Source organism: Theobroma cacao, chromosome 2, assembly GCF_000208745.1.
Source record: "Theobroma cacao cultivar B97-61/B2 chromosome 2, Criollo_cocoa_genome_V2, whole genome shotgun sequence".
In the NCBI taxonomy this organism is placed as follows: Eukaryota; Viridiplantae; Streptophyta; class Magnoliopsida; order Malvales; family Malvaceae; genus Theobroma; species Theobroma cacao.
This window is the reverse complement of record NC_030851.1, coordinates 20,994,429-21,006,077: the sequence shown is the minus strand read 5'-3', so window position 1 is coordinate 21,006,077 and position 11,649 is coordinate 20,994,429. Positions and strand designations below refer to the sequence as shown.

Sequence of the window (11,649 nt, the reverse complement as noted above, 5' to 3'; positions counted from 1 at the left end):
GAGAGTCCCGAAGAATTTACAAAAGTCGGTATTGTACCTAGAGGTACAACAAAGTTGATTTAAGCCTCGAACTAGATCAAATAGAGATTTTAGGGTGAAATTAAAAATTTTAAAGTCCCATAATGACTTAGAATGGTGATTCGGAGTTCGAGGACTAATTTGAAGTCAAATTGGAATTTTCACTATATAGGGGTAAAATGGTAATTTTTTCACTCGAAGATAAAATGGAAATTTTTTTGAAAGATTTTGATCATATTTGACTTATTGGAGTATGATTTGAGGTTGAGAAGTGAAAAAATTTGTAATCTCGGTATTTTTCGGAGCATAGGGGTAAAATGGTAATTTTACCACCCCAAGGGCAAAATTGTAATTTTACACACCCAACACTTGTCCAACACATGAATTTTACCCAATATTATCATGGATGATTGAAGGAATTTATATGGTTGAGAGAGAAAGCTTAATAGTTAAGAAATGACACATGGACCAATGGTAAGGTGACACATGGTAAAATCTCATCCATTAATTATTTGGCTTATAAATTAACACAAATCAGCCTATTTTCTCCTTATTATGGCCAGCCATAGCAAGAACAAAGAGAGGAAAATAAGATTAAGAACCCTAGGTGGGAAAATTCAAGGGAAAATTGGTGGATTTCAAGTAATCAAGCAATCAAAGGTAAAATTTCTTGATTTTGACTTGTGATCTATTTTTCCCATGCATTTTTCCTTATTTTCCATGGTTAGATTTCATGTTTTCATGGTAAATTCATGGCTGGTCAAAATGGGTATGGAGAGAGAAAGATGTTAGATTGAATTGATTTTAAGTTATGTTAGTGTTTTTAGTTAGTTTAGCATATTTAGAAACAAAACAACAAGAAAAGAATTCAGTTTCCCCATCAACCATCAATGGCTGAATTTCCTAGGGAGGATATTGTGGCTGAAATTGATGATATTTCATGATATTTTGGTGATATTTGATGTTTGGTGAGACTAGAAATTAAATGGGAAATTTTGGTGTGAAAATCTGAATTTTTACCTAATGTATAGACATGTGTGATTATTGACCCAGGACTGATAAATTGAATCTCATTCACAGTCACTGAGGTAATTTATGTATAATTGGAGTGTAGAAAGTGAAAGAAATTGATTTGGAGTTAAATTGGAGGTTTTAGCCAATTACATCGAGAATAGTGCGAATTAGGTCGAATACCTATTTAAACGGCTATTTAGACATTTTGCATCACATTTCGTGCATTCATATAGATTTATAGAGCCTAAAATAGTTTATGATAAATTGACACAATTTATTGAAATTTGTGTCACGTATGATGTATAGGTGGTGAGCCCTCTAACAAGGCTAAAGAGATTGTGCCCAAAGATCGGGAATAGGAGTATATCGAACTTCTAGTACTGTGAGTAACCCTATCATCATTTTAATTATCTAAACTATGTTTTAATTCAGATTTGGTGAAATTTTATGAAAATGAATTAAATGGTAAATTTTAGGTTTTATAAACAAAAATGAATTTAAATGAAAAGATTTTATAAATTGTCTTGAAACGAAATAAAAATTTTGAAAATAGAGTAATTGGAGACCACTGGTATGTTGTAAATTTATTATTAGAAATAGATGGCTTATGTTATATTGTTATTGTGTTGGCATGACTGGCTGGGCTGTGTTTTATGAATTGTATGGATTGCCTTATTTTACCCTTGCAGGCTGGGTAGTAAAATATTAGCCTTGTCATGCTGTCAAAATTTTATTTTATGGTGGGTTTAGCTTGCTACAGTAGGTGGAATCTGTGGACCAGCCTATTAGAGGGGCACAAAATCTTGATATTTATATATTTTACCTCAGTTGGAGAAGCGAATAGGATAACTCTCGAGGTATGACTTTAGAGTTCACTTCACGCTAAACCATCACGTGAGGGGGAACTCGGCCAATGCCAAGGAATGGTTATATTTTCAAAATGAAAACATGTTTTATGCGTACATAACTTTTTAATAGCCTTGGCGGACTCAGTTTGGGATAACCCTAGACCAAGGTATTCCTGATAACTGAGTATGATAATGATTTCTAGCACGAGCCAAGCTTTTAAGATACTCATAAGCCATATTAATGTTTTTAAATGAAATGAATATTTGTGTTCTGAAAAACATATTTGGATGAAATGTTTTACTAGTCTCCTGTTACTCGCCTTTAGATATTTTAAATGATATTCGTTTATTCACTAGGACTATATAATCTCACCACCCTCCTTTTCAGCCCTTTCAGGCATCAGGATAGTCAGTAAATAGCTCATTTCATCGAGGACTATAATTGGAATGGCATCCTCAAAATATGTAGGTTCGATTCTTTTGATACTTCTAGTCATTCGTGGGCCCACTTGTCATTGTAAATTAAATTTTATACTCTAGTTATCTATACTACTGTATGTAGGAATTTTTTTTACTTTTACACTATAAAAATTATTTACGCAGTGTTCTAAAAATATTATTTTATATGAAAATAGAATATTTTACCTAATATTTTTTTTATTTTATTATTATATCCGAATAATCATAATTTCGTTTTAAATGAAGATTTTAACTTTTTAAACTCATTTTGAATATGAATAATGTGTTTTGTACTTGTATATTACATTTTAGCCAGTTTCGAAAAATTTTTGAGAAAAAATGACCAAAATACCTTGTGTGGCGAAAATTTTATTTTGATTGTTTTTGATCTAAATAGTATATATTCTCTAAAAACTCGATATTTAACAATGATTGCCCACAGGAAAGGAAAGAAACTGATATGTAAGCCTGGCGGGGTTTCGGTTGGCATTCCGGATAACGAGTGTCAATCAGGGACGATCGCGGCGATTGTCATGGGCCTGAGGCAGGTTCCAGGTCGTGACAGAGGACCACTCATTGATTTGTTTGATTATGATGATATAATATGTGAATATGTGGGTATTGATATATAGCTGAAATGTGGTAGTCATTGTATAATTGAAATGTTGTTGTCATTTGATAAAAACTGTCAAGGGAAGCAAATCATATATATTGAGTTGAAGGCTATGCTCGATAACTGAAGTGTGCCTATGGAGCCTAGTTAATGAAGGATTATGACAGTAAGCTTTGATTATTATGCTGTAATTTGGAGACACTGGTTTGATTAATTAATGAATATGAGTGTGGCGTTGAGATGTGATTCCGGCAAACATGGTGTGATGTGCATGTGGGATATTAAAATGACCCTCGCACTTGTATTTTGGAGATGTTTGCTAAATTACTACATATGTTATATAATAAATGTGTCTCCATAAAATGAATGTTCATCTATGCTTTGATGTGTTGTGTTAGCATCCCCATCTCACTGAGTATAAGATGACTTAACCTCTTTGTGTACCATGTGGTGAAAAGTGATTTATATGAGGCTTAACATTGTCATTTAGATGGACAAATTTAAGCATTTGGTAGGTTTTCCACCCAATGGTTCACTCCGTTGAGTCTGGTCCACATTTGAAATTTTAAAGCTTAGAAAATAATGTATTTTGAATATTGTAGGCACTAAGTGCCATATAAATTTGGATAAGGGTTGTTACTTATGAACTCACCTTGAATGGTCAATGTATAGCCTTATGGATAATTGTATGAGCTATGGGTCAAGGATAGTGTATTATGTTGAACTTAAAAGTTATTTATGAATATTTGGTTATGAAATCCCTTGGCTCAATGTTATATTATTATGAACCTTAAAGCCTGCTTAGGCCTCGTAGGCTTCGCCTGTCAAACTCATGCTCTGATCACGGACCCCCAGGTTTGAGTTGTGACAATTCCGAAGATGTGTGACAATTAAAATTGGTTTATGATTATGTCATGATTATTATGGAAAAAATTGATGTATTCTAAAATGGTTAAAGTACCCATTTAGTCTTTGTACTTAGGCGTTTTTTGCAATTTAGTCTTTTTACTCAAAATTACGACAATTTAGTTCCTTGGTTTTGGGAATTGCTTTAATTTAGTCCTTCTAACAATTTTGGTCCAAATTCCATTACGATGCTGATGTAAGCATTGACATGGTACTAGATGCTGAAGTGGCCTATGAGGTAGGTTTGGGTTACTGATGTGGCAGTGCCATGTCATTCTCTTTATCTCTTCTTTCATTTCTCCAAAAGAATGTGCATTTTCTAAAGTTCAAACCAAGCACACCAAGATCTTTGCCACCAAGCTTAAGTCCTTACTTCTGTTTCTCTTCTTTTTTCTTTTTCTTTTTTTTTTTCATTTTTTTCTTCTAAAGTATGTCATTTTAGAGCCTTTTTACAATTTCAAAAACCATATATATAAGCATTTTTTCATCATTTTTCCTTTCCTTTCTCTCTACCACTTCTTTTCTCTCTCTCTCCTTTCACCTTTTCCCTTAAAGGCAGGCCACCATCATCCATTGTCACAAGTCATTGTCACCAACTGTTGGTTGCCAATCGTCGATCATTATCACTAGTCACCGGTTGTAGTTCCCCTTTCTCTTTACCTCTTCCTTTTTTTGTCTTTCTCTCCTTTCACTTTATCCTTTAAAATACCAACAACCAACGATTGATGACCAGTGAATGTGTTTTACTATCGAGAACTGACAACTTGTGACAATGGGTGACGATGGTCTGTCTTTAAGAGAGAAGGTGAAATGAGAGAAAAAAAAGAAAGAGGTAGAGAGAGGTGAAGGAAAAAAATGAAGAAAATATGCTTTTATAGTTAGGCTTTTTAATAATGTAAGAAAGCCTCAAAATGATGTAGTTTTGGGGAAAAAAAGAAAAATAAAAGAAAGAAAAAAAAGGGAAGAAAAGAAGAAAATAAATAGAAGCAAGAAGTAATAAAAAGCAAGGACTTAGGCATGGTGGTAAGGATCTTGGTGTTCTTGGTGTCCTTAAGTGGAGTAGCACTACCAAACCAAACTCCATCATAGTACTTTCAATACCCAATTTCATAGCAAAACATGGAGGCACAAATGAATGTGTAGATCTAGGATCATATAGAACATGTGTTTCAAAGCCACAAATAAGAATGATAGTTAAAACTATAGCATTAGACGACTTAGTGTCTTAAGGTTTCAAAGCATAATCCTAGTTTATCCCATACCAACTACTCCCTGATGCACAAACTTGGATGGTCTATCTTGAGAAAAACTAGCTACACCTTTACCCCTAACTCTTGCAATTGCTTGGATAGGTTGGGTTATCACAAGAGGTGGTAAAGCAGCTTGAGATGTGGGGTGTGTGTCAAGCCCAACTCTACAATATGTTTATTATGCCATTCTTACATAAGAATGCATGTTTGCTTACTTGGGTACTTCAAAAATCGTTAAAGGACGGTATTGTACCAAATGGTACAAATAAGTTGAATTAAGCCTCGAACTAGTCCAAATAGAGATTTTAAGATGAAATTGAGAATTTTAAAAACCCAGAATGTCTTAAAATGGTGATTTAGAGTTCGAAGACCAATTTGGAGTCAAATTTGAATTTTCATGACCCAAGGGCAAAATGGTCATTTTGCCACCCAAGGTTAAAATTGGAATATTGGAAGAAGTTTTTGATCAAGATTGACTATTTAGAACATAATTTGAGTTTGAGAAGTGAAAATTTTTAATTTCGGCATTTTTTCGAGCATAAGGGTAAAATAGTCATTTTGCCACCCCAGGGGCAAAATTGTAATTTTACACCACCCAACACTTATCCAGCATATGGATTTTACCCAATATTATCATGGATAATTGAAGGATTTTATGTGGTGGAGAAAGAAAGCTTAATAGTTAAGAATTTAAAAATGGACCAATGGTAAGGTGACAAGTGTCAAGCTTTTATTTCTTTATTATTTTCCTTATAAATTAGCACAAAACCAGCCCATTTCTCATTCTTATGGACAGCCAAAGCAAGAACAAAGGAAGAAAAGGAAGAACAAAACCCTAGGTGGAAAAATTCAAGGGAAAAGTGTGAAAATTCAAGGAAACAAGTGAAAAAAGGTAAGATTTTTTCAATTAAGCTTGAGATCTCTCTTTCTTAAGCATTTTTTCTTATTTTCCATGGTTGAATCACATGATTTCATGATGAATCTCTTGCTGGCCAAACACTTAGAGACAGATTTTGATGGTTGTTTTGGCTAGATTTTAAGATATTTTAGTGTTTTTAGTTGATTGGTGATGTGTAGCATGAAAATGAAGCAAGAAAAATTCATGTTCTCCCATCACCCATCATTGACTGAATTTTCCATGTAGAGTGTGGATGGTGGATTTGATTTTATTTTGAGTGAATTGGTTAGGAAATGATGAATTACGGTGAGAAAATCAAGTAGGAAAAATCATAGTGTTGATGCACCCACCATGGCCGAAATTCCCAAAAGAAAATGTGAAAATGATTTTGCTAAATTTTATGCTATTTGACTTGTGTTTGATGGTTTGGAGAATTGGAAGAAAAATGAAATTATTGGAGTTGAATTGGACATATTGGCTAATTAATCGAGTGATAGATTGAGTTAGGCCAATACCGTTTTATTTAGGTACATAATTGAATTTGTGTAGAACACCTTGTTTAGACGATAATCCAAACAATTTACATCCCATTTCATGCATTAGTATAGAGTTTGAATTGGTTTTATAATAATTTAGCACAATTGGAGTAAATGGCTTATTGTGCATTATGTCTAAGTTGTGAGCATTCTGGCAAAAGTAAAGAGATAGTACCCGAAGATCAAGAATCAGAGTACTTGGAACTCGATTTCCATTACAGTGAGTAACCTTACTATCATCTTAATTATCTAAAGTGGATTTTATCCGAATTTGTGATTTTATGGAAAATGAGTTAAATGGTAAATCTTTGTGTTTTGTAATTAAAATGTGAATTTAATGAGATGATTTTATAACATTGTCTTGAAATGAAATGATGGTTTGAAAATAAAGTAATTGGAGACCATTTTCATGTGTTGTAAATTTATGGTTTGAATCAAATGGCTTATGAAAATATTTGCATGAATGGCTGAATTAGTATTTGTGTTGAAATATATGAACTATGTATTTAGCCTTGAGAGGCTGGATTATGGTAAAGTTGCCATGTCATGCTGTTGAATTTTTATTGAATTGGTGGGTTTAGCTTACTACAGTGGGTGGGTTCTGTGGACTAGCCTATTAGAGGGGCACGGTAACCCCGTTATATTCTTACCTTGGTCGGAGAGGTGTGTAGAGTAACTCCCAAGGTACAACTTCAGAGTTCACTTCACGCCAAACCACCACGTGAGGGTGAACTCAGCCAACGCTAAGGAACGACTATGTTTTCAAAATAAAAACATGATTTATGTATACATGACATTTTAACAGACTTGGCGGACTCGGTTGGGATAGCCCCAAGCCAAGGTATCCCTGATAATTGAGTATGAGAATGATTTTGGCACGAGCTAAAGCTTTTAAGAAATTCATAAGCCATGTTGATTACTCGATTTATATGAATTGATTTTATTTGGTTGAAAGGTTATGAATTATAGTATGATGATCTATTTTAATCTGTCTCCATTTACTCAGCTTTAGATATTTTAGATGGTATTTGTTTGCTCACTAGGATTATATAATCTCATCACCCTCATTTCCACCCATTTCAGGCTCAAGATAGTCGGTAAATAGCTCATTTCGTTGAGGGCTACAGTTGGACTTGCATCCTTAAAAACTGTAGGTTTACCGCTTTTGATACTTTTGGTCGTTCGTGGGCCCAAGTGTCACTGTAAATTAAATCTTATGCTTTGGTTATCTGTATTACAGTATGTATGAATTTATTTAGCTTTTACGCTATAAAAATTATTTATCGGTAACTCTATAAATATTATTTTATAAGAAAATATAATATTTTATTGAATATTTTTATTATATTCAAATAGTTATAATTTCACTTATGATGAATGTTTTAGACGTTTAAACTTATTTTTGATTATGAATTATGTGTTTTATACTCGCATTATATATTTTTAGCTGGTTTTGAAATTTTTGGGGAAAAATGATCAAAATGCCCCTGTGAGATAGAAATCATTTTTTTATTGATTTAAGTTGGAAATAGCTTAAAATCTTTTAGAACATGATATTTGGCAACGGTTATTCACAAGGGAAATGAGAAACTGATATTAAAGCCTTGCGGGGTTTCGGTTGACATTTTGGGTAATGAGTGTCGATCAGGACACCGTGGCGATTGTCACGGGCTCGAGGGGAGTACTGGGTCGTGACAGTGTGAGCCATCCTAAGACTGTGTTGCTATAGGATAGTCCTTCTTCATGTGTCCTAGTTGTGTAGATCGAAAACAAAGTTAGACTAACTGTGTATTAGACCTTGAGACTTGCTGCCTAGATGTAAAGTGTGATCACTTATCATGTTGGGATCCTAAATGTCACATCCCATTTTCTAAAAGGATCGTGACCAACGCATGGACCTATGTGGGTATAGCCCATAAAGCCCAAGCAAGCTTAAACCATTAATGCATGGGCTAGTCATCCATCACATTCACATAAATTTCCATTCACAATTTAGGATATGCAATATTTCATCAATACCACCACATTACGGAACTTTTCAATGTAAAGTAGGTTTCTATCGCATTTCATATAATTATTCACAAGTTATAACAACTGTGGTCTGGCATGCATCTCGTGCTTAGATTGCTATGGTTCGCTCATAGTCTTATCATTCTCATGCACCCATATTTGGGGCTCAATGTAGTATCTGAAATATAAACAAGTATGAATACATCAATATTTATTTACATATTCAAGTTCAAACCAACCTAACGATTCAAAGGCTAGACTCGACACATTACAGAGTATACAATTTTGGAAGGCTTGAAAGAAGGCTCTACCACACCTACCACGAATGAACTAGGCTACTACTCCACAAGTCGTCTAACCAAGCATACTACTAGTCTAAAAAACAAAATAGGGGAAAATAATAAGTGAGTCACAAAGATTCCGTGAGTGGATATGAGGAAAATGGCAAGCCTAGAGGGAGAGTTTTTGCAATAAACCATACTTTCCAAAAACACATGATAATCATATAAATCCTTTCAATGACAATAACTCATTTCAACATTTCCATAAATGCATTTGAAACTCAAATCACGTAAAGAGTCAATAACATATAAAGCTCAACTTACAAATCATTTGCTAAGAGAAATTGGAAAGGAGTTCTTAGACTCACGTGTTTAACATCACTCATTCATAACATGAATGTATCATCCAATCATGATTCATATAATCATTTCCACATAAGCACAATAATAAAAAAATCACTAAATGTAGGCATCACAATATGCATTATACGATTAAAATATCAAATCATAATATCAACAAAATAAGGGGATAATGAGTACTTTTTCCCAATTCATCCTTGTAGTGTTCTTACCCCCACACTGGGCTTAAGGAAGGGAAAAATGGTACTTTTGCCTAACTTGACCTTGTCGTATTCTTACCCCCACATCGAGATTCATAAGGGAAACAAATGGCATGTTTGCCAATCTTAACCCTGTAGTATGTTCGTATATGCCCTTGAGCCAATTGGATTGGTCGAGGAATATATATTGTCATTTAATGTATACTTAATCGCTTAACTATATGTGATAAAGGTTTTCCTTCATGTTAGTGCATGAGTTATTAAATGCTAATTAGATGAAGCCCATGGAACATAAAAGCTTTGCAAGAGAATTGTAAAGTTGTTACAATTATGAAGTCACTATAAATCAAAGCCATGTTCCTAAAATTGTTCCTAGTAATTATATTGTCAAGACAAGGCATTAACAATGCTCAAAGATTGATACATGTTAGGCCTCTTTACTTGGGAAATAAGCAATCGATCTCATAAATTGAAATCTATGAGATACTTAAGGATAACATGTGCGTGCTTGTTGAAGAACAAGTTCATTAAACATGACCAGCTATGAGAACTCCATTTGATATTTCACTCAAGCGTCTATGGAATATGTTCTCATGTGATAGTTGTGCAACTAGTTCTAGAACTTGAGACACCAAGTCATCTTTTATGGGGAATGACATACAATGATTTCACCTTTATGAATCTAGAGGCGACCAGATGCCTAAATACGATATTTTTTGGGTATGCCATGAAGCATATGAAAGTGGATGAGTGGTCAAGAGAGGATTCATCACCCAAGTGATATGAGGGGATGCATCTCGCTTATTCTTTAGTCTAGATTAACTTGTATAAAGTCTTTGGCCAAAGAATGATAAATTTGAAGAAAGTTAGTTTCCTAAATTCATAAGGTTAGTCATGAATTATGAGAACTAATATGGAATGTCATAAGTAGACATTGAGCCATGCTTTATGACTTATTCGGGATATTTGATGAAAAGACTATATTACACTGAGAGGCTTATCATTGAAGGGTTTTGTCAAATTCTTTAATTAACTCTCTAACATTTGGGTAGTCATGATGTATTACTAAATTCTGTTCATGATGTATAAATATAAATCAATTATTAAATTGATATTTGATTATGCTTATTGTGAACCTCGACCTTTAGAGACGTGTAGCGGAGGTGGACACAATGATGTGGGTTAGGGGTAGTTTTGTCATTTCTTTGGTGAGATACTAGAAGTGAGCTTTTCTAATATTATTAAGGTTTAAGTAGACCTAAGGAATAAATGAATGATGCATATAATAATGAAATAAATGAAGAAAATTGAAATAATAATGATTTCCATAGTAGGGGCAAGATGGTCACTTTGGTTCTCGAGTCTAAATTTTTAAGTTTTCTTGAACCCGAGTACCTCTAATCTCTTGTGGATCTTTTCTTAGTGTCAAAAGAGTAAAAAGTCTAAGCCAAAAGGGAAGAAAAAGGCAAAGTCAACTATGCAATGGCATTTTTGTAAATAAGTGGAACTTAGTCAACTATAGGATAAGTATCTCATTTTTTCCAGCACTTTCTTCTCACTTCCAGCGGCTTCTTCTTCTTCTTCCCATTTCTCTTCTCCATTTCACGTTTCCACCTTCCATGGAAGCCATCCCTTGAAACCTCCATAACTTTCTCAAAGTAACGTCAATTCTCATGCTTTATTACATTTTTTCATAGGATTCCTTATTCTCTTTCCTTCTACACATCAAGACCCTCAAAAGTCTTTCCTTAATACTTTCTCTCATTAGCTGGACATTTTAGAGAGAAAAGACTTTTCGTAGTAACTTGACAAACTCTTGGAAAGGAATTCAACTATAAAACCACCAAGGTGAGTAGTGAGTTAGGTTTGATTTTAAGTTGTTGAGATGGCCAATAATTAGAGTTGTGGGTTGTTTTATTGTTGAGGGTTGTTTATTTATTCCTGGTGTGACTAGAGTAGTGTAAACTAATGAATAGTCAAATGGTAATTGGGAGCTAATTAGGAATAACTAGTAAAACTTGATTTAAGAAATAACTTTTGGAATAGTATTCATGTAAATTGAGTTGGTGAGATGCTATTGTGTGTGATAGGTTTCAACGAGGCCTCACATCTCCACTTGGAGTATTAGTGGAAGTCAGAATCGATTAAAGAATCAACAAAGACAAGTGAGTGAACTTGCATTAAAAATGTTTTGGAATAAATGATTATATACTTGATTGAACCACTTGAAATATTTTATTGGTTTTTCTTTAAAAT

The 11,649-nt window shown here is 33.8% G+C and overlaps 1 long non-coding RNA gene across 1 annotated transcript; it reads left to right on the top strand.

Moving 5' to 3' along the window:
* On the top strand, window positions 5,962-7,663 carry LOC108660864. Its single transcript, XR_001926560.1, has 3 exons — window positions 5,962-6,000; window positions 6,683-6,762; window positions 7,626-7,663. It is a non-coding gene; the product is annotated as an uncharacterized LOC108660864 (long non-coding RNA).